Source organism: Crocuta crocuta, unplaced genomic scaffold, assembly GCF_008692635.1.
Source record: "Crocuta crocuta isolate KB4526 unplaced genomic scaffold, BGI_CrCroc_1.0 scaffold451, whole genome shotgun sequence".
Lineage (NCBI taxonomy): Eukaryota > Metazoa > Chordata > Mammalia > Carnivora > Hyaenidae > Crocuta > Crocuta crocuta.
The window spans coordinates 1,861,818-1,886,803 of NW_027527963.1; the positions used below are offsets into that span (position 1 = coordinate 1,861,818).

Below are 24,986 nucleotides of genomic sequence, written 5' to 3' on the forward strand. Positions count from 1 at the left end.
CTTTTGGAGTTTCTGCAACAGAGCATGACCTAAGAAGAGATTCCTGAGAATGAAGTCCCTCTGCATTTCACAACAAGAAATATTTTGGCAAAGGCAGAAATCTATTGTTGCTAGATTCATGAAACATTGTCCTTATGCTCGCAGGCATGTCGTGTCCCTTTGTCCACCTCGGACTTTTAACAGGAACTTTCCTTGGATGTCCATTTGCTTGCTTACACCTAAATGATGCACAAGGAAGTTTGTGTTTCAATTTCCTTTGGAAAAGTTGACTATTTGAATAAAGCAATCCCGTGACTTCATATTTAGAAATATACTTTTTAAGAGTTTTTTATGCTTCCCGTCAACATGAAGAGGTGGCACCATGAAAGATGCGGTGAAGGACACCTGCTACAGGGGCACACGCTGCCTGAATCCTTGCACTGATTATTGCTTAGTCAGGATTATTAACACCCATAATACACTAAAAAGGCAAAGCATAGTAAAATTATTTACATGAGTACTTAAACTGTGTTACTACTTGCAAAACTATTAGAAAGAATTAAGTAACTAGGATAATAGTCATATAGTTAAGTGTGTCATTTCAAAGCTTGGTTATCTGTTGTGGACAAAGGGGTAACTGGTAAAAGCTGTAACAATTTTAAAGAATAACACCACACATTACTACATTTTATAAGCTCCATTTCCCACCCGGGATACATGAAGCCATATCTTAATTGCTATATTATCAAACTTATAATCAATCACACAGGTCATTTTAATACAAAAACTTTAGGCACTTAAAAAAGAAATTAAGTTACAGCAGACTCTGATAAGCAAGCGAAATGAAAGTAAAGTCGCACAGCGTTATGTTACTCACCATGTTCAATACTGAAAGTCCCGCTCAGTCCTAGGTAAGCATACTACAAGGTCTAATAGAGATGTGAAGAGGCTGTCTTTATGACTCTTTGAATCAAACAGTAACTAAGTGGTTTAAGTAGAAACATATATTTTGAAAGGTTAATCCACCCATACACAGGGAAACCCCTTTTTTAAGAAAGTCACCCTGCTGCCAAGAGGCTATTAATATTCACCCCTCAGATAGAAATACAGCCACCAGATAAAAGATTCACAACCTATGTGAAAATACCACAGAGGATTCCCTCTTAGTCTCTATGTTGTAATGGAAACACAAGAAAACAATATACCTCTTCAAGCAATCGGGGGGACTACAGGAAATCAACCTGCCCACTGAATGGAAAAGTTCTATCAGCTTAATAGGATCACAACACATAAACATAAATGTATAATTAGTATAATTTACTGTAAGGACCACATAGGTCACACACTCATTTCTAGGAATGTTCCTCTGTTTCATCTTCCTATTTTTTTTCCCTGAGAGAGCTAGCACCCAAGTTAACATTTAAATACTCAGCCTTCAAAGTAATTTAGAAATAAGCCCACTACCTTTAAAAAAAAAAGTTGCTGAATGTTTTCCTACTTAGGAGGGAAATTATATTTATAGTCTTTATATTGCTTCACTGGCAACATGGAGGAATTATGTAGATTTTTCTCATCATATGAGAAAATTGCCTATATTAACTGTTGGCAGTGGCAAATCTCTCCAAACAATTAATACATTTCTATCAGTTCAGGAATGAAATTATTGCTGATGAGATCCCCAATAGTAATCACCAGTGGTTATTTATACCATTAGTTTATGTTGAAGTATTCATTCTTTGGGTAGTCATGGCGAGGGTAAGTAAACGGCAAATACCATGATGGCTATATGCTGGAGAGGACAGGGTGTATCTGAGTTTGCCTGTTTGGCTGCCTCCAGGTCTCATCACAAGGCACTGCACCTCGGGAGAACAGATTTGACAGTATGAGTTAATGAAGACCCCACTTCTATAATTCCACTTCTACAAAAATACTTTGCAAAATCAATGAATCACAAAGGAAACTTCAACATTATCCTTTTTATGACAGAATGTTGTAAATATCAATACTGGGTGGTAAAATCATGAATGTTCAGTATATTTCTCTTTAGTTCCTTCTGTACTTTCAAAATTTTTTCAAAAGAAAAAGTTGTCCCATAATGCAATGTAGCTTGCATGTACACTCAACCTAAAAAATTTTTTTTAACTTAAACAAAACTAGGAAGTAAACTATCTGTTCTTCATCTGAGTTATCAAACATTTGGTATGAAAATACCGTTGTTGCAAGGTTTCCTAAAGTCCTTTGAACCTGTCTTTTGAAAAGTATTATTAAATAACACAAAATGACATTTACCTCATTTACCTTGTTAGTTTCTTTCCATGTGAGAAAAATAATTACTTATGTTTCCTAAGAATATGCCATTTTAGTGTGATACCAAAAGAACAAGGAGACATTTATCAGCAAACAGCAATAAGGTGATTAAGTCATTCTTACAGACTGGAATCTTTAGAATCTAATATCTTCCTTTGCTGAAATTTCTTTTAAAATCATGGAGTGCTATACAAATGTACAATGTAATTTCTGTTATTAAAACCCTAACATGTTCTCAAAGTGTGTCCAATCTTGTTTCAAGCCATGCACCTTTTCATTTGACAACCACATAAATTAAAGGGTGTGGAGACAGCATAGAAGTTTGTTTCAGAATCTACTGAAGGCTATGCAGGAAGGTTATTCTATTAAAAGCTATGGGATGCATAGTGGGTATGATGATGCTTATCAACGGAAAATGAAATAAGACATCATTTTCATTTACCTCATGAAATGTTGGAGAAGAGAGAGTCCATAAAACACACAGACAGATCTTGTTATCTCTACCTTCCCTCACTGGAACTGTAAAAGGGAAGCCGGACTACATTGAACACCACCATGAAATAAAGGCATTACTGGTCCATAAACAACTGCATTGTGTCTAGCTTACCTCTAAGCCACTTAACATCAACTGGGAGAAAAATTTGCTATTTGCTGACAAATAATTTTTACTGTTCACAAAAGAGCATTTTGTTTAGTGATTTACCTTTAGGGAAAAACAAGGAAATGAGTTGAAAAATATTTTAATAGAACTTGAAGACTGGTGTCTAAAGGTTTGATCCAAAATTAATTTCACATGGCTTAAGGGTGCAAGTCATCTGGGGGAAAAGGGGAAAAGAAGGAGAACGTGAGACTGGTGAAGTAAGATATGACCACTGGGAGTTGAATTTGGAAAAAGAAAGTCATCCTCAGTGATTCTACCTTTATCTGGAAGTAATATCAAGAGTATTTTAGATTCTAAGGAAAGGAGGTTTTGAAGGTTTAGGCTTGGGAAAGGGCGAATGCAACCTGCCTCTAAGAGATGAGCTGGATGTATCACCCAGTAAGAAGGCTCCCCGGACCTCGGCTGTATCTCCGGGGTTCAGTGGCACGTGTCCCTGTGAAGACTGGCAAAGTGCTTCCAAGTTCTTGTTTTCTGGCACCATTTCAAGCCAGGCGTTCTCCCTCTCTGCCACCAAGTTAGCTTCCCAACATCCCAGATTCCAGATCATGGGTAAGAATGGAGGTTGAATGAAGACAATAATGTGGATACCACAGCTGAGGAATAAAAATTCCTCAAATACGTTCAAAGGTTTCACCACTTAAGGTTTTCTAAGAAATATGGTAAAGCCAACCTGGCAATGTTTGCCTCATTTTAGTTTCTTTGGGAGTTGTTCAAACTAGATTCTATCCGTTCAGTGAGAGCTTTCCACGGATTTGGGACGTTTGATGGCCCTCTAGAGCCCTTCAGAAGGGAGGCCATGGCTCCTTGCCAAACTTTGGTCCTTGTTGTTTCCATGAGAGTCAAAGTAGAGAGTGTATTTTTATTATAACTTAAGAACATCACCTGTGATATTACTTAAAGGATAGAGATGGTTGTACCAGGGGCCTCAGCTGGGTGAATATCAAACTAGAAGGGTAATGTGGCCTGTGCTCTACTGTTTCCTATCTCAGATTATTGGTATTAAACTTAGTGCTTATTTTGAGCTTTCTACTTCATAAAAAAATGGTATTTTTCTCTTAGAGTCAAAGTCTCATAACAACCAGGAGTATAACATATATATATATACTTATGATATAATGATATGATATGATATAAGTTATACTTATGATATAGGGATTAAATTTGGTTTGTTTCTCCATCCTTTTCCCCCACAATAGAACCATTATTTTTTTTTTAATTTTTAAAATGTTTATTTATTTATTTTGAGAGAGGGAGAGAGAGAGCAAGTGCGAGCAGGTGTGGGGCAGAAAGTGAGGGAGAGAGTGAGAAGCCCACGTAGGCTCTGTGCTGGCAGTACAGATGCAGGGCTGGAACCTACAAACTGTGAGATCATGACCTGAGCTGAAGTCAAGAGTCGGACACTTAAACAACTGAGCCACCTAGGCACCCCGAGTAGAACTATTGTTTTAAGGAATTGAGTAATTCTATACATTTTTGCTGAGTTCTCCCTCATTACCATGTGTGTGTGCATGTGTGTGTGTATGAGTGGGTGTGTGTGTGTGTGTGTGTGAATGCTTTTTTTAAACTCTAGTTATGGATAATGAAAAGCTAAACAACATATGACTTAAACATTAAATTATCATCATTCTGCTTTTTCTTAAGAAGCAGAACCAAGTTTTTGCTGAAGAATTCTGCCAAAAAGAGGATATATCAAGTAAGCAATTGGGAGGGAGAAGAGGAATAAATCTCCTTTCTAAAGAGGATGAAAGGCTGGATGAGAATCACGGATGTAGATAAATCAGAAATGCAGCTGTTTGGGACCAAAGTCCAGTTATCACTGTACACCAGGCTCAAAGATGTGGTGATCTTTACAAGACAACCCCAGATGTTGACAAGTAGAGCTGCCCCAAGAGAACCCTGACACTCAACCCCTTTGACCTGTACCCTCACCACAACTGTATTCCTTCCTGTTTTCAATACACATGAATATATGTTTTCATCCAAATCCAGGAAGCATACCTGTTTTCAATATTAAATTTGCTTTTGATCATTTCTGTCTTACAGGAATTACCACCCAAAGAGCATTAACTTAGAAGTCTGGCATTCTGGACCAAATTCTATAAGATCAACATTGAATAATTGACACATTCCCCATCTGTGGAAAACTGAGTTTGGGTATTGGAAGCCCTCTACATCTTATTTCAAGGAACATTTTTCTTACAGAAGTTTCTTGTTTTCAATTGGAAATCTAAAATGGAGAAATAACTTTTGCTCTTAAGCTGTGATTTCCACCTCCTGTGACTCTTCTTTACAGCCAATTGTATTCATGTGATCTTCAGATCTCAACTCCACATCTACAGCATTGCGGAGTTTGTGCGTTTGGGAATAGACAGGAACTTTAAAACTGCAAAAAACAGTTACTAAAATGATTTACTTTATGGTTACTTTAAGGAAAAGTCACATACTATGCTGAACTTTGGGAGGGGTCCTCATTGCTTTGTCCCAAAGGACTGAGGAGATTACATAACAAATGTAAAACTACCTCCACACGTTGAAACTCACAAATAATTTTAAAGCTTGTATTGGAGGTCCTTTTATACATCAACAAGAAAAAATGCTGAGATATGTCTACAGAAATTTAATTAAAAATTTTTCTTTATGTTTATTTTTGAGAGAGAGAAACAGAGCACAAGAGGTGGAGGGGCAGAGAGAGGGGAGACACAGAATCCAAAGCAGGCTCCAGGCTCTGAGCTGTCAGCACAGAGCCCAGCACGGGGCTCAAACTCACTAACTGTGAAATCATGACCTGAGCTGAAGTCAGAGGCTCAACTGACAGAGCCACTCAGGCATCCCATAGAAATTTAATTTAAACCAATTCATTATTCTCCAGTAGCATTCATTCTAACAACCTTACTACAAATCAGGTTCATTTAACCCCTGAAGGCTTCTGTTCCTTTACCTAAAAAATGAGATTTGGTCAGTTGATGCCTAAAAATCCCATCCCAGTTGAAAGATTCTATAATTTGATATCAGACCAAATAGCAAATAGCACATTTCCATTTTGATTGGTTTTATGTTTTTAAGGTCCCGTGCATAGTTGAGAAATAATATCAAAAATACAACCTCCACATTGTCTATAGTGCGTCTATTTTGAGTCAATTCTACTCATGGAATTATATGAACTCATTCAGCTCTTAAACCAAAGCATGGAAGATCTGGAAGAGTTGGACTCCCAGCACAACTCAAAAGTTATATACTTCAATGCCTAATTTACTGTCAAGAAGTAAGCAGGCCTTAGGAAAAACTGATGTCATCATGTTCTTCACTGTTCTGTAAAAATGTTTGATAGTAAGGGGAAGTACTTCACTCTTAAGAAAATTGTCTCTATCGTATAAAATGCTAGGGTTTCAGAAAGTCAACCATATGCAAGGACTAAAAGGAATAATTATTTTCCCTTTAACTCTTTAAATTACAAATGTCAAACATGAGAATTATGCAAAGTTTAAGAGTATAAAATTATACCACATGGAAAGAGAAAAAATGGAGAAATAATTCTTGATATTAGGCTGTTATTTCCTAAGATAATACTATTTTCAGGTAATCTGCTGTATATTCCTCCAATTTTTTCTTTTTTATACATGTAATAATCGGTATCATTATTAGGTATAATACTTCGTTCCTGATTGAAACTAACAAGTATGACTATTGGCAATAACATTTCTGATTTTGTTAACCTGGGACACTTCTTATAATTCAATAAATTATAGTCTCTCCTTTATCTACTAAACTGAAGGAGAAAATAAAAAATAATATCATAAATTCAAGAGATTTTCATGGTCATTTTCTATGGTTTTTAAAACAGTGAATAAATGATCCATGTAATATAAAGAACAAACACATATGGACAGAGCCCATTGCTGAAATTAAGCCAAATTCATATAAAAATTAGCTTGGATAAAATTGAATAACTTATATCATCATTGCTGCGTTGCATGATCATTAACTATTAAATGGAAGCAATTCACATATATGAGTTTTATGATGATGATTGGGAATAACGACTAGAAATAATTTCTGATCATCTATTATATATCAGATGGCTTACAAATATTATGTCCTGGCTACTTAAAGTGAAGTCTTTGATCAGTAGGAAACTTGTTAGATAAGCAGAATCTCAGACCCACCCCAGACTTACTGAATCAAAATCTGCATTTTAATAAGATCTCCAGGAATGAGAGAGAATCTCATTAACGAACATTAAAGTTTGAGAAGCACCATGTTTTCTCATTTATTCTTTATAGTAACTAGCAAATAAGGTATCACTAACTCCCTATTACTCATGAGGAAAATGAAATTCAGAGATGCAGAAGTGATAGTCAAAATATTTGAGGACTGGTTCAACACAAGCATCAGCCAATGAGAGGGAGACTTGAACTATGATAGGTATAAGTATCCAACATCAGCCATGTCAAGCAAGAACTGAAGTACCATCTAAACAATCTTAGCCAGCAATTGGCATAGCTAGGATTCAGACCCTGGTTTGTACGTCTCAGAAACACATAACTTTTCTCACTATCCTACACAGAGCTTATTGTATTTTACAAATTAACCAAGAATTTCTAAGGCCTACTGGGCACAAGGTAGATCTAAAACTAACGGTTAAAGATTTCACCATTTCCACCTTCCCTCTGCTTATTCATTTCTTCATTTCAATCTCATCTGCCCTACCACTCTACTTGAATATATCCAAGTGAGCCAAAACGGTATGGTCTCAGTCAAAGAAACAAAGCCCAGCTCCCTTGAGGATGGCTAGAACCTGATATTTACCTGTAAAAACTTTCTGTGACATTGTTATTTATGATATGAAATATGTGTCTGGGCTTTTCTTCCTTTCTGGCACAGAGCTCCTGAAACCCTTGGAATTTCCTAAGTGATGAGAGTGATGAAGCTACTTTTGTTATTTTAACAAAGTGACTTTTGGACCAACCTAAGGTTGCCTGGAGAACCTACCCATGTGATTAGAGGGTTAGAATTTTCCTTTCTCTCCTTGACCTCTAGGAAGGGGAGTGGGGCTGGTGGTTGAATCAATCAATGATTTAATCAATTGTGCTTCTATAATGAAACCTCCATTAAAAACCTAAAGGATGGAGTTTGGAGAACTTCTGTGTTGGTAAGTGTGTGGTGATTTGGAGAAAGTGGCATGTAGTGTGAGAGAATACGGAAGCTCCATGCCCTTTCCACCTTTTCCCCATACCTTGCCCTATGCATATCTTCCATCTGTCTGTTCCTGAGTTAGAGCCTTTTATAAAAAACCATCAATCTAGTAAAATGTTTCTCTGAGTTCTGTGAACTACTCTCTAGCAAATTAACCAAGGTTGAGGTGGTGGGAACTTCCCATCTATAATGTGTCAATCAGAAAGACAGGTAAAAACTTAAACTTGTGACTGGTGTCTGAAGTCCAAGTTGGGGGTTGTTGGAACTCCCCAGTCTACAGCCAGTCTGTCAGAAGTACATGTGACTGTCTGGATTTGCAACTGGCCTCTGAAGTTGGAAGTAGGCAGTCTTGTGGGACGAAGCCCTTAACGTGTGGGATCTGACTGTACCTCAGAGAGACAGAGTCAGATATGAGTTGAATTGTAGGACACAGCTGGTGTGGCACAGAATTACTACAATTACTGGTTATTCAAGTAGAGGGGTAGAGCAGAAGAGATAGAAATGAAGAAATGAATAGGCAGAGGGAAATTGGAAATGGTGAAATCTTTTACCTTTAGTTTTGGCTCTACCTCATGTGCCAGTGGGCCTTAGAAATTTTTGGTGGATTTGATATGTGGGGGGAATCCTCCACATATTTGGTGACCAGAAGTGCCTGAAGTGTCCTGTGTGAGTGTGGTAGTAATTAAAGGAGACACAACAGAGATAGACTCACAGATGGACAACTGTGGTGTTTTCTAACACACTCTCTAAAAATGTCATGGTTTTGTCTCTGTGATTGCTCTTCTCACAATAAAGGATTATGAAATATTTCTGGTCACACCCTAGTAAAACCTATGTTACTTTTCATAACTTGGAAGTTAATAGTCATTTTTATCCCCCAGTCTTTCTATTTACAGTCTAGCAGGAGCCCTTATCTCTTTCTTCCCTTCTCAGTGTCACTGCACCCTGGGGCATCTGCCAGGAGTGTCTGTGTGATTCTTTCTTTCATTCCAAAGGTTGTGACCATAAGTACTGTGAAAAGGAGAATTTGTTTCTTTGGAAGATAGTGCATGGTTACAATCTGTGACTGCATGTTTCTTCTTCTTGTTTTAATATTTATTAATTTTTTGAGAGAGAAAAGAGACATAGTGCAAGCTGGGTAGGGGCAGAGAGAGGGAAACACAGCATTGGAAGCAGGCTCCAGGCTCTGAGCTGTGAGCATAGAGCCTGACGTGGGGCTCGAGCTCACGAGCTGTGAGGTCATGACCTGAGCCAAAGTTGGATGCCGAACCGACTGAGCCACCCAGGTGCCCCTGCATGTTTCTTTTTAACACAGCCAAAGCAAAGTTCAAGTCTCAGTGTTGGAAGAACTTAGAAGGTATTCTTTTTTTTTTTTTTTAATTTTAAATTGTTAAGTGATGTATAGTATAGAGAAATAGTGCGTGTATCATAAATATATAGCTTGATGAATTTTCAAAAACTGAATATGCCTGTTTAAACAACATCCATTTCAAGAAACCAAACATTACCAAGGAGATAGACTTTTAATTGACTATCCATGGCAGGGGTTGTGAATTGCCAGGGTTAAGTATCTCTCTTGTTTGTGACTCATCTCATCCTGATGAAGTCAAATTAGTGAAAGTAGTCTATATACCAAGGCAAGCAAGTGTGGAGTTGAGAGTAAGTTGTGGATAGGATGTTTGCTGATTATAACTGGGGAACCTGATTGTTTCCACCACCAGGTTCTTGTTTGCTGGGTCTGACTTCATAAGCTATGGCATTATGTCTAGCTCTCAAAGTACTTTCTAGAATTGGATCTCTCTCCTTTGGGAGGCACTGTAGTGCCTCTGGAGACTCATCTTTTCCTACTTCATCTCAGTGTGGGAATATCAAAATGTTTCAGACATCCTTGGTTATAAATATTTTCCACTTGGACCTGACCTGTTTCTCCTCTGTCAAGCATATTCCTATCACTTCTCCCATTGGATCTGTTGTGGTTGCCTTCCAATGGGGATGGGAAGCCATGGGAATCCTGGTCACTCTCTATTCTGGATCACTGGTTCTTGGATGATGAGGTTATTCTACATGGTTTGTAGGTCTCTGAGGCCATGAACTCTCCTAGAAGTCTCTCCTGTGGGTGTCAATTTTTGTCCTATCTCCTGTCACTGTTAACAACTCTCAAAGTCTTTTCCTTAGGATCTTAGAGGAGTGCCCTCTGTGAATTTCTCGAGTTTATGGTAAAAATCCCTTACACTCATAGTTCAAAGTCAGCTTGATTACAAGTCACACAGTAATAGCCACCTTCATAAGGAATCTGGGCTCTATTCATAAAGCAGAACAAAAAGCCTCCAATAGACAAAACAAGAAGGTTATCAACCTAAATACTTGTCATTTCTCAGGAAATGTAGCGCTTCATGGATGTTGGGTGAAAAGTGAGATATTGAGTTTTCTTAAGTTATTGAAGCAACACAGTATCGCGGAAGTTTGATTTTGTACCTGATGTAGCCAGTTTCGAACCATACATTCCCCTCTGGATTGCAATTCACATTTCAGTGATATTTCATTAATGTTTCATCAGTAACTGATAGAACTGTGAAAAAGAACAGCAGAAACAAACATGCCTCTTGAGGCCTAGGCTGAGAAATGGCTTTGCTTCCTATATATTATAGTGGTCAAAGTTAGTTATAGGGTCAGTTCAGATTCAGAGAGTAGAGAAATAAACTTTATTCTCTTGATGGGAGAAGCAATGTGACTTTTCAGTTTTTCTCATCAAGAGGAGAGACATGTATCCCAGGTACCCCCTTTTCTCACCTAGTTTAAAGGCCAGCCAAGCCCCCAAAACATGATTACCTAGCCTGGCCACCTGCTGACTAAAACATATATGTGAGTTCCACTGAGACCAAAACTGCCTCTATGAGCCCAGCCCAAACTGACAATCCATGGAATTTTGAGCTAAATAATTGCTTGTTTCCATAAAATAACTAAGTTTTAGAGAGAGCTGTTACACAGCAAAAATGACTAGACTGCCCTATCAGATACTTAAAAATGTATAGAAACTTCTAAGCACTGTGATGTAATACGGGTTTTATTTTTGTCTTTATTTTTGTCTTTATTTTTACTTTTGTCTTCTGGAAAACAGTAAAGAGTATCCATGTACAGCCCACAGCCTCATTTCTGAGAAAAATAAACAAAACAAGACAGACAATTCCTCTCCTTTGCTTTGTAATCCCTCAAGCAGGCCTAGAGCACTTCTAGCCTCATTCTGGAGTCACTTCAAATTCTAACAACTGCCCTGCCCTGCCAGGTTCCTCACTTCCCATCTCTCAGAAAGCTATGTTTCACTACTCCTCCTCTGAGGGAGTGATTCCAGGGGTCTGTCCCTTCCCCTCAGAGAGCCAGAGCATCCAGCACCTGCCTGTTCCTTTCTCCTCACTTGCTCACCAGACACCTATGGTCTGTGCTCCTTGGAAAGCTGGGCTCTGCCTCACAATTCTTTTCTTACAAGGAAATCTCTGAAAAATTTTCCAAAGAAAAGCATCTCCACTTTCTTACCTAAGCAAGTCCTTCTGGGGGATGATATGTGGAAATAAAGGAGCTTCAGAGAGTGAAATTCATTCACACATTCACACTGGTGCTGCCTACACTCTCTTCTGGACATATTGCCAACACTATCCCTGAATAATGGATCCAGACTAAGAGTTTAAATGGGGAAAAACAGAGCAAGGTGAGGCTTTGTGAAAACAAAGTTTACAATTAGAAAATAACTTTTTAAGAACATACATAACTTCCTCAAGTTGTCAAGCAGTTCCTAAACAAGTGGAAATAGAAAGCAAGTGTTGTAGTAGTTGCTAGAAACTTAATGGGAAACATCTCCACATAGGCTCAGCTTCAGCTGGTGGTACCAACAGAAACCTGTATGGGTGAACTGTGGACATCAGGATGTTTTCTATGCAAGGACAGGAGGTCTGACTTGCCAATTAGTACAGAAAACTCAGCAAGAACAATGAATCAAGATAATAGGTTACTGGAGAAATTCAGGAATGGGAACCAAGAAGTAAACAGGCCAATGCATTCACATAGTTTGTTGGATCAGAGTCAATTAGAATCAACCATGAGTGCCAAGAGTAAAACAAACAAACAAACAAATTATTCTCAGTTCTCAGGGTCTTTCTTTGGTCCTTATAACTTGGAATAAATGGGTTGGAGATCAGAGGTCAGAGGTCTTGGCATGCACTAAAAATTCTTTCTGCATCCTTGCTGTGATGGTTAAAGGTAGACAACAAAACCAAGTTGCCCCCAAAGCAAAGGAATTAGGGTAAACATGACTATGGTAGTTACAATAAAGTAGACTTGAAAATATTTAGAAGGGATGGATCAAATCATTGTGTACTTCTTGGAAATTACTTTTTAAAAATGGGGAAGGGGTATGGGTAATGGATTAAGAATCACAATCGCTAACCTGGAAAAATTCTCTGTGAATGCAATTTTGTCCATTTGCCATTTGTTAATAAGCTTGACCAATGAAAGGATGACTCAAGATCATGTACAAAGTGCAGTTGAAAAAAGCACTAAATTGTATTGGATCACAATCTGGAAAGTTCAGTAAGTCTTAATTTACTGGGAGAGGTTGTTTCAGGTTGAGCAGATTCTAGTATTATCATATAGATAACTGTTCTTGAGGCATGAAGGTTACTTGGCTGGTGATAGTTCTGCAAGTCTGGAAGTTTTGTGTTGAAAAGGTGCTCCCTGGTTATTAGTCTGAGTCAAGTTTAGATATGCCTAGAGGGTAGAACTGAGATATGTTGTTTAGATAATTTGTACATCTTTAAGAATCATGTTTACAGCCTGACTGGGGAGAAGTGTGCTATCTTAGGCCTGTATTCATCACCTTAAAAATAGTATCATGTTGTTAGGATAGAGATTTCTGCAATAAAAATCTTACAAATCATCTCATTTTTCCCAGCTTAGAATTTAACTTGAGCATAGACTTCATAAATTCTACAGGAATTGTCACTCTAATTGCTGTGAGAGCTTGCTGAATCTTGAAGGCAAAAGTATTTTGACTTGAAGAGGAAGCTATTGCATAAAATAACTTGAGATAGCAGATAAAATGAAGTAACACACCATTAAAATTGTTATTTTTTAGAGTAGTTGTAAAATCTACATGCAAATGCAAAGAACTATACCATCTGCCATGAGTTTAATTATGTCAAGCAAGTGCAACTGCAAATTATCATCTACATTTTTAAAGAGTAGAACTTGCATTCTTGCTTGTTTCATTGCCAAGTAATTTGCCTTGACCTTATTGCTTGACTCTTAACTGCCCACCAGGTACAGATGCACTATTTTTTCTTCACCTTTGGCCTCTGTTCTCCCCAGTGGTGAACATTCTCTTACAGAGCTTACCATATTGTCAACCTTGGCCTTTGGGTCTTCAGGTTTTTCCTTTGGGCTCTATGGTGTCCACATCATTCTCCATATATATTTTTAATTTTATTTTTTAATCTTTACTTTTGAAAAGCAGGGGTGAGGAACACACACACAGTTGACCCTTGAGCAATGTGAGGGTTAGGGGCACCAAGCCTCCAGGCAGTTGGAAATCTACACATAAATTTTAACTTTAATGTTTATTGATTTTTGAGAGAGAGGGAAGGCGCACTAGTTGGGGGGAGAGGCAGAAAGAGAAGAGGTCAGAGGATCCAAAACAGGCTCTGCATTGACAGCAGAAAGCCCCATGTGGCTCTCATGAGCCATGAGACTATGACATGAGCCAAAGTCGGACACTTAAGCAACTGAACTATCCAGGTGTCCCCCAAATATAACTTTGGCTCCCCCAAAACTTAACTACTACTAGCCTACTGTTGACTAGAAGCCTTACCAATAACATAAACAGTCATTTGGCACATATTTTGTATGTTATATGTCTTATGTACTGTATTCTTACAATAAAGTAAGCTAGAAAAAAGAAAATGTTAAGAAAATCATAAGGAAGAGAAAACACATTTACAGTGCTGTACTATACTTATCAACTTATAAGTAGACCTGCACAGTTCAAACTCATGCTGTTTAAGGGTCAACTGTATATACACACACACACACACACACACACACACACACATATATATATATATATTCACCTTCATAGTTCAAGCCACTAAGCCATCAGATGAATTATGGCTTAACAGATGCTTACCTATAAGATTGGACTCTCTTTGGAATAGGAAGGAAGCTTTCTAAAGGATAGTAGAAATAATATCATGTCCCTCTCTCTTCCTCCCTGCTGCACATGGCACTGGGGGTGAAGTATTAGGATCTACTAGGATTCCTGCTCAGGGTGAGGGAGGTATGGCAGTTCCCTCTGGGATAAGAGTGCATAAACTTTGATGCCATCATAGCTTGGAAGTCTGCAGCAGGAGGTGCTATTTCAGAGTCAGCTGTTCCCCGCAGCCCTCAAAATATGGTTGCTGCTTTCCCTTCACCTGACTTCTTCCCCAGGGCAAAGTTCCCTCTCATCTTCACTCAAGAATCTGTCAGAATTTCATTAAATCACATGTGTGAAGTTAGCACTCTGACTGTTAGCAGAGTTTTAGTTGCCTCTAGACACCTGAAGTGATGGAATCAGACACTTTGTGTTTTCAAATCCTGGCTTTGTGATCTTGAGTGAGATAACTTTTAGCCTCTTGGGGCCTTATTTTTCTCATCTGTAAAAAGGATTATTATGGTGGTTGTGGCTTTTTACCATTGTAATAGGGTTGTTGTGAGGATTGAAAGGGTGCATGTGAAGTGGCTAGATCATCTCAGGCATGCTGTTAACCAGGTTGGGCAGAAAAGAACATTCCCTTCAATGAGCCCTGAGGTATGGATAGCTGAAGCTTCCTGAGTCCAGGGTTACACTGTCCCTTACTGCAGGCCACCCAGAGTTATGAACAGCCGTGTTTGGGTCCCTAGTAGCAGTTGTAAGGTACTTCCTGGGTTGCGTATCAGTTACGTTCAACTCTTCAAGTAATTCTTGACAAAAATTACATCCTGGTGTTAGATACAGTAAGGGAATTAGGTGGAGTAGGGATCTGACTCAAGGCCATCGAGGGAGCACCAGCAGAGTTACACTGGAAGACTGGTGTTCTCAGAAGACCACACACTTGTGGGTGGTCAGCTCTGCCACAGCAGCTGAGCAACAGCAAGCAAGTCTACTGGAATCTAAAAACCTGAGAGGCCTTTGTTCTAGAGGATATGGGATACGGTTCCCTTGGGCCCTCAGAAATAATCAGGGCGATAATAGGAGGGGAGCTAATTTCTGGAAATTAGGCCAAAAAAGCTTGTACTGAAATTGTGGATAAGAGGAAGTACCTCCTCATATTATAACGACGGGCAGTTGAAACTGGGGAAGTAAGCCTTGTACTCAGTTTTTTTGCCCTGTATTAATGAGGAGTAAAAAGGCTCCTCAAGTAACAAGGGGGAATGGCTTCATCACCATTTCAAACTCTTCATGGGAACTAAGGATCTGCCAGATTTTCAGATTAGCACTGAGTACCAGATATCTTTTAGGGGATGGTAGGATTACAAAAATGACAGGTTTTAAAAATGTGCTGTGGTGACTTCTGCTTTGTTTTTTCATTTCATGAGGCTCTCTGTATATGAGTCTGCTTGTGTGTTTATACACACATAGACACAATTATATAGAGAAACATAGATACACGTATATATGTTTACACAAAACATATAATGTGGACATTTTAGATTGCTTGGTCTTTGATAAAATGAAAGCTAATTAAAACAGTTTTATAAAGTTTTCAGTTTTAAGAGAAAAATAAATTAGGAATATCAATTTCTATTTGGCAAGTGCTTGGTAAGCAGAGTGTATTCTCCACGGAAATAAATTTTGAGCCACAGTCTTAGACTGAGCAGTGCAAAGATAGAAATTATTTCCTTGGTGAAAACTAGGAACAGTATGACCCAAGGCCTTGGAGAATTTCCAATGAAATGCTGAATGAAGGTCACAGCAACATCTTTATTTTTAAGTGGAGCAACTCAGTAAGATATTTACAGAAACATACGGCTTGAATGATAAAATGTATGTGAATATCTTAATAATTTAGTCCATTTCCTGATGCAAGTTGACATAAACTCAAGGATTGTTTTAATAAAAACTATGTGCTGTTTTTCAAACATATGTGTTGGATTTGACAATGGGGTGGGGGAGGGAGAGAGAGAACAGGGCAACTAAGCAACTGAAAAGTGATTGGTAACTGTTCAAGCTAGATGAATAGGAGCCCCATCTTGGACTAGAAGCTTCCCTGACAACATAGAGCTTCCCACGCAGATCGTAACCTCCTCCCTCGCTGCCCCCGCCACTGCCTTATGTAGGAGTTTATCTTTTCTAGCTATCACTATGGGTAGAGTAAAAACTACTTTTATAAAAATTACCTTCATGGTTACTGAAAGCTGAGGAGGAATACTTCATTAATCATGGGTCATGACTCATAGTTTAAAGACAACTAGTAAGCATTTGTACAATTTCTGTGGGGCTAGATTTTTTTTCTTGTTGCATAAAGGTTGCTTTCATTACACTTCTTTTCATTTCATCCACATCATAGCATCACTTTCTGGATGAAATACTTCACTAACTCCCTGAATTTGACCCTTTGCAGAGACGTAGAGAATTTTGATGACTGTTTTATTTATGTTTCCTCTAGAAATAGGCACTTAAAAAGAAAAGGTCTTTCAAAATTGGCCACCTTGCAGAACACTCAAAACAGTTTATAAAGATTTTCATAATAAGAGAAGACATTCAGATTACAGAAACGAACACACATAAACCACTTCAGCTGTACATAAAAGAGTGGAAGCATCAAGGACTGTTCTAGAAATTTGGAGACTTTGACAGAGCTGCCAAACTCCTATTTTGATGCATGAAAAAATTAAGACTAGATGTTGATTTTGTGGGAAACATTTTATTAGGACTGCTTTTATTACAATTAAAATGCAGGCAATTTTATAAAAACTTGAGAAATGAGCCTGATAGTTAGATGTGAGAATATGTCTACATTCCCTTTGGAGGGTGAAGATGTTGTTTAGGGTATAGTTTTCATCACACAGTGCCAATGACACGGGAGATGGTATTCAAATTGTGATGAACTTAGAAGCCACCTTGAATATTGCCTCAAACACCCTCTCATGTAAACTTACATTCTGTGATTGTTCCTTTCACAAACTATATGCTAAAAAGCTCCTAATATGTTTACAAGTAGATTGAGTAAAACATCAATTTGTGCAATTTCGAGGAGACAGAGAAACAGTTAGAGGAAATGAAGGAAAAAACCCCATTAGCCAAATTAATAAAATAAAGGAAACTTAAACCCTCCAGAAAAAAGATTTTCAAAAAATAATATCCTCAGCAGATTATAGTATATCACTTATTTTTATGTCCTAGCATATAGTAACATTTCTTCAATGATTTGGAGTTCATAATTATACATATTTAAAATCATGCATTTACCTATCTATCATTTATTTTCCAAATGGGAAATATGTGGGGGTTTTTTTCAGGTTTATTAAGGTATAGTTGACAAGTAAAAGTGTAACATGTGTTGATTTTGTGTTTCATTGTTCAGTTTCTGCCAATGTTGGTGTTAGGGTCTACAAACTCATTTACTGGGACTGGTGTTAATTTGTTTTTAATGTTTATTTATTTTTGAAGGAGGGAGAAACAGAATGTGAACAGGGGAGGGGCAAAGAGAGAGGGAGACATAGAACCCGAAGCAGGCTTTAGGCTCTGAACCTGACGCTGGGTTTGAACTCATGAACTGCAAGATCATGACCTGAACTGAAGTCAGACACTTAATGGACTGAGCCACTCAGGTGCCCCAGTACTGATGTTTATAGAAGCACCATATATAGATATAGCATAGATGTATATATATAAGTGAAATGTAGGATATGTGTGCGAAGGGTTGTGTATGCATAAAATGCTAGTGTCTATTTAAATATGAATGCTTCTGGAAGAATATGATTCTAATGAGACGGGAAAAGAAGGTAATGGGAGAGGAGAGTGAAGCTGAAACAAAAGAAGTAAACAGAGGGAAGAGGGGTACTGCCTCACGTATTGTCTGTGTATTTTGAATTCTTGGGAGCCTTTGAGGTGGGTAGACAGAAATAACATGAGACAGATTTGGCAGTAATAAAGAAGCAGGATATTTGCAGATGCTACCCTATGGTTTATCTGACGTCTTCCCCTCATTATTAACAAAGCTAAACCTACATTCAACCATTTCAACCTCTGGGATTCTCAGTATCAATTTCAAATTATCGAAAACTAGCACTTTATGAATGATCTTAAATTCTCCTTTTGTGAAAGAAAAAATCTCTAGGATATATTTTTACAAAATAATATTAAAAATCTCTTTTAACTCATTTCTAGGTAAATTGATTTAACTCATTTCTAGGTAAATTGTTAACAAAACACATTAGCTAAACTAATTTGCATATGGCAAAGTAAAGTATCATGTATCCATTGGTTAAACTGATGCCTTAATGAAATTTCCCATTTAATATTGAACTTTCCCTTTGCACAATGCCTTGGCTTATATATCATTAGTATTTTATCTGAAAAATGGTGAGTGTCTCAGATATATCACCATGCTTTGTTAAAGTCAGTCAAAGGATGCTGCACGTCACTGTGATTGTCTCAAAACTTTTCCAATTGACATAATGTGGATGAGGTAAAGCAGTTCTTGGTTAAAGAAAGGCTACCCTTATCCTGAATTATTACATTATCTATAATCGAGAGATTTCATAGCAGATCAATAACAGTAGTGAAAATTTGCCATCTAGCTTCAATTTTTTAAAAAAATGTTTAAGTCTACCTATTTAAAATTGTCTAGTGTTTCTTTTGACTAATATATTCCCCAAATGTGATTTTCCACAAGATCTTTTATACTCATTACATATTTTTAAATTGTTTGCTTACATTTAATATTTTGGAAACCTTAGCTCTCATCAGTATTTTTTTCATCAGCTTTGTTTTGATTTAATTTTATCTTTTTAATGTTTATTTATTTATTTTGAGAGACAAAGAGAAAGAGAGAGAAGGAGAGGGGCAGAGAGAGAGGAAAAAGAGAATTCCAATCAGCTCAGAGCCCTATGTGGGGCTTGAATTTGGCATGACTGGAGCTGAAACCAAGAGTCAGTTGCTCAACCAAATGAGCCACCCAGGCACCCCTGTTTATTTTTAAAACTTAAATGTCTTAAAACATGTAGGATAAGACCAAGATGCATACAAATGAGTGGGGGGAAAACTGTGTCTTTGCAACCGCCTACAGAGAGAGAATAACACTATTAACAAAATTTCTCTCTTTGAGGCGAAGGGGAAGGTGATAAAATAGAAATATGGATTTATTTTTGTCATTCATTCATTCATTCATTCACTCAGCCAGTATTTACTGAGCACCTAATCTTATGCCCTGGTGGAACATAAGATTAACTGAAGACAGGTGAAACATTAACAGGCGAGGAAGACATAGACTATGTCAGATAGTGATAAATGATATGCAGAAACATAAACCTAGGACAGAGATGTGGGATTTGGTACAGTAATTCCCGCTTATCCATGGTTTCACTTCCTGGTGTTTCATTTAGCACCTCTAACCCCTGATCAACTGCGGTCCAGAAGCAGAGTTTCCTCCTTCTGACATATGGTCAGAAGGTCAATAGTAGCCTAAAGCCATGTCACATGTCTATGTCATTCACCTCACTTCATCTCATTATGTAGGCATTTTATGATCTCACACCATTACAAGAAGAAAGATGAATCCATACAATAAGATATTTTGAGACAGAGAGACCACATTCACATAACTTTTATTACAGTTATATTGTTGTGGTTGCGATACTTTATTGTTAGTTATTATTGTTAATCTCTTACTGTGTCTAATTTATAAATTAAACTTTATCATAGGACAAATGCATAGGAAAAAAACATATACAAGGATAGGTACCATCTGCAGCTTCAGACATCCACTGGGGGCCTTCAGACGTATCTTCTGTGAATAAAAGGGGTTAGTGTAATCGGAGATGGCTCCACTGACAAAGTAGTATTCAAACCAAAATACAAGGAGATGAGGGAGTAAGCAAGTGGATACATGGGGGATAGTATGCCAGACAGAGGGAAAGCAAGAGCAAAGGCCCTGGGAAGGGAGTGTGTTGAGAAGAGATATAAGTAAAGGATGGAAGAGTAATTGGCTTTTTGGCCATTGGCTTTACTCTGGAGACATCGAAAGACACTAGATAGTTTTGAACAAAAGAATAACATAATGTGACTTTGTTTTCAAAAGAATCTAGGTGCTATGTTGAGAATAAACCCTAGGGGAGCAAAGTAGAAACAGAGGACCAGTTAGGAGGCTATTTAGAACAAAAGATTCTGCTGTCTTAAAGCAGTGTAGTGTTGGTGGAGTATAATCTGAAGTCAGACACAATAAAATTTGCAGATGAAATGGATATGAGATACTAAACAAAACGGATGCAAGGACTATCTCGGGGTTTTAGGTCTAAGCAACTGGATGGATTGTGTTGCCATTTACTAAGATGAGGAAGCCTATGTGGGGAGGAGGTTTACAGAGTAAGATCTAGAATTCAGTTTGTTACAGTTATGCACATCTAAGTCAAGCCAGCAAGTGGGTGGTTGTATGTATTAGCCGGACGCTATAAGAAAGGAAGTACAGGTCATATATATTTATTTGGTAAGCAGTTGCATATAGATACACTTAAAGCCATGAGACTAGATGAGATATCACCAACACAGTGAGTGCAGAAGAGAAAAGATCCAGTGACTGGGGCCTGGGTGCTCCATTGTTAAACGAATGGAGCAGAGAAGGAATCAAAAAAAAAAAAAAAAAAATGGCTGAGGAGCGCCTGGGTGGCTTAGTCGGTTAAGCGTCCGACTTTCGCTTAGGTCATGATCTCACGGTTAGGGGGTTCGAGCCCCGCGTCGGGCTCTGTGCTGACTGCCAGCTCAGAGCCTGGAGCCTGTTTCAGTCTGTGACCCCCTCTCTCTCTGACCCTCCCTTGCTCACGCTGTCTCTCTCTCTCTCCTAGAAATAAATAAAAAAAAATAAAAAATTAAAATTAAAAAAAGAAAAAAAAATGGCTGAGAAGCAGCTTCTACTTAGCCATAGGGATAATCAGAGAAAATGATGTCTTGGAAGCCAAGTGAAGGAAAGGAGGAGGGAGAATCTACAATATAAATGCTCCTGAAAAGTCAAGTTAGCTGCTTGATAATTTCCCACTACATTTTAAAAAGTGTTTCTTTGGCAATCTCGGCAAAAACCTGTTTTATTAGAGGGTTGAGGTGAAGACCAAATTAGAAGGAGTTACCAAAAAAATAGAATAGTTTGAGGGTTGAAATAAGTTTAATAGTAACCTGGTATTCTGCTGTTCAGTTGATTTCCTCCTGAAGGAGGACTTCCAGATCATCCAGATAGCAGAGTAGAAAGAAACTAGCATGGCAGCTCATCTTGAACTACAGGCGAATCATGACTAGAACTCTTCCGTTAATTTTACAAGATAGAATAAAGTACAACAAAGATTTTTTTTAATGTTGAAAAAGTGAAAATCAATATTATTAATCATTATTAATTGTTTTCTCACTTTTTTCCAAACTGTGTCTCTTTCTGCCCTTATAGTTTGCCCTGCACTATTGCATTCAGTTATTGCTACGTATAAGCCTCCACATGTGACTTTCACAGTTTAGCAAATTAGATCAAAAGTCCCAAACAGTCAAAGGTGGTGCCCTAATATCACTTGGAAGATAAAATACTGTATAAGAAGGGAGCAGATGGCAGGACTCTAGATGTCCAACCACAAACACTGCTAGAAAGGGAGGCATGGTTAGCCCAATGGGGGACAGATTCAGGCAACCTCAAGGGAAGTATGAAGGAAGAAGGATTGAGCTAATAGGATCAAGGTTGGAAAAGGTGGCTTAAGCCAGGGTCATAAGTAGGAAGTATGTGCAGTTAATTGGGAAAACCTTTCTGAAGCATGGCCAAGGAGAAGTCAATACTAATTCAGGAGTAAGGGCCAGATGTTTAGTCTGTAAGTGACCTTTATAGTTTATTGTGCATCTTTATACAGAATATTCTCTTCTTTCCTCCTTACCCAAATTTGACCCAGCTGCAAAGAACTTTATTTTCTACTCATCCTCCATGTTCAGGTTAACATCTGGCTATCTCCTTAATATACAAGTTACAGCTAAAGTTTAATAGAATGTTTCTCTCATTGAGAAACCATTTGATTTCTTTCTCTGAGACCAAGTCTAGTGTTGAAACTAGAGCTTGGATATTGATCACTCCGAGGCAGATAGAATGGCAAGTTACCTTAACTACCAGATTTTTTAACTGTACTTATTCTCTATCATCCCTATGACTTTCTTTGTCCTGACTGACCTTCTTATGATAAGCAGAATTGTTTGCATCACAGACAGTAGACTGTACATTCCAAGTGATGAAAATCCAAACCAAATCAACCTAAATGAAAATCACTGGTTCATGTAACTTAGAATTCCAGAGGTTTTAGTCATTCCAGCCACCATGCTTATATATTCTTGTCTTTAAGCCCTTGCTTCTTAACAGATCTGGGGGTGGTACACACAAATATGACCATTATCTTTAAAATACTATAAAGACTTCTTAGAAAATCTAAGATTCTGCTCTATCTATGCGAATTATGAGAAATGTAGGGTCACAGATAAGGAAGTGATTCTCTAGCTTGAAAATCATATTATTGAAATCTTTTCTCATTCTTATGTAATCTCTACAGTGGACACCTGCTTTCATCTCATACCAGCCTTGAAGCTGAATTCAGTACTTCTTCAGTTGCTACCATTAGGAATCCTTCTCTGTAAAGCATGAGTGAGCAATTTAAACTTACTAATGATTTTGTGGAGAAGACTACAGGAGAAATTTCATTATACAACATACAATATTTTACTCAGAATTACATTAAATTATTCTCAATCTCTCTTCTCCATTACTTCTCCCTGTAGCCAATTCCATGAAGGGTCAAATCTCTTCCTCTTCTAAGCAGAACAGTAGAACTTTCTGTCATCTCTCTCAATCCATCTGTGGTGCTGGCCAAACTACAGCACTGGAAACTCCAAATTGGCTTGTCAAAGTGTTAATTTCAAAACTGAATTTCCCCTAAGAGGAAACTTTCGGAATATAGCTAAGAAAATAATGTTTTCTTTATTATTTACATTTAAATTGATATTGCCAAGTCAATTGTAAAATATTATTATTACTTTTTACTTTCCTAGATAAAACCAAGGTATAACAACTTTAATTACTCTCCATGTCTGAAAAAGAACTTTCAGTTAAGGCTGGTATGTACAGTTAGTGAATTACCACACCCCTAAAGATATAAGAATCTTTGGGAAGTTTATCTGAAGAGAAACTCTAAATCATGAGCAATGTAGGGAACCCACCTAAACAATTTCCTTCTAGTTTTACTTCCATAATAAAAACCTTGAAGTAGTGAGAAAGAATTTTATGGTTATGTTTTATGGTGATCATGAAAATAATAATGAGTCAAGACAGAATACATATGGTTTGGCATGAAAAATGCAGTGTTTCTCCCAGCCAAAAGAGCGAGAGGGGGCAGCAAAAGAGGAAGATTCCCTCTCTCTGAGATTCAAGACTTTTCACTGCAGCGGCACTGGGTGGCTCAGTCAGTTAAGCATCCAACTTCAGCTCACGTGATGATCTCCTGGTTTGCAAGGTTGAGCTCTGCATCAAGCTCTGTGCTGACAGCTCAGAGCCTTGAACCTGCTTCAGATTCTGTGTCTCCATCTCTCTCTCCACCCCTCCCCTGCTTATGCTTGTCTCTCTCTCTAATATACATAAACATTCAAAAGAATTTTTTTAATAAAAATATTTTAAAAACTTTTCATTGCAGATGACAAAATTTAGAAAACTTGCTATATAAATTTGCATATTATATTAATATTTACATCTCAGCATATTTGATTAAAAAGAGTTAGGAATAAATGAGCAAAAATAATTGAGTTTGTATAGACTTTAAATTTATAGTTACTGATCTTTCTGTTGCTGGCAAAGATATTTTTAGCCATGCTTAACCTTACTGATGCTATCCACTGTGTTCTATGCTTTCTTAAATCCATCCACTATATATTCAAGCTTGCCATAAGAAGACTAAAATGAAAATTCAAGCAATTTATTTCACTCTAAGTAGACATAGCTTCTTTCAGACAGCTATTTGGAGGAATATGATAGACTCATGTTTTTTCAATTCCAGTTTTATTTAGGTTTAATTGACATATAACATTGTGTAAGTTTAAGGGATAGGTATACATATATACATATATGTGTATGTGTGTGTATATATATATATATAACGTGTGTATACACACACACACACTTGGAAATGATTGTCACAATAAATTTATTTAACACCCATCATTCCAGACAGTTACATTTTTTTTCTTATGATGAGAACTTTTAAGATTTACTTTCTTAGCAACTTACAAATATATAGTACTGTTAACAATAGTCACCATGTGTATATTATATTCTCAGGACTTACTTATCTCATAACTGGAAGTTTGTGGCTTTTGACCACCTTCATCCAATTCTCTGCCGCACCCCCACCAAGATATTTTTTAAGCATGCAAAACTTATTGGGGAAGTTAAGCAGTTTATGGGGAAAAAAAAAAAAACCTTTCAACCTTCTTTTTATATATTTACATAAGACTTTGAATTTTACCACATTAATGAGATTTTTACACCAGAGGAGTGGAAGTGATGCCAGTTAGCACTCCAGACATTAGCAGGCTCAATACTGATTATAATAATGAATCTTG

General features: G+C 37.5%; 1 long non-coding RNA gene across 3 annotated transcripts in view; it reads left to right on the forward strand.

Annotated features, from left to right (window-relative positions):
- Positions 1-5,403, forward strand: part of LOC144222300 (uncharacterized) — a 33,537-nt gene extending 28,134 nt beyond the window's left edge. The window contains exons 3-4 of one of the 3 annotated variants that reach the window (XR_013332372.1): positions 4,589-4,640; positions 4,991-5,403. This is a non-coding gene — a long non-coding RNA (uncharacterized LOC144222300). Of the gene's footprint in view, positions 1-4,588; positions 4,721-4,990 lie in introns of those variants that run through there. The other 2 variants (XR_013332371.1, XR_013332373.1) reach the window with 2 other exon arrangements.
- Positions 5,404-24,986: the final 19,583 nt, after the last annotated feature.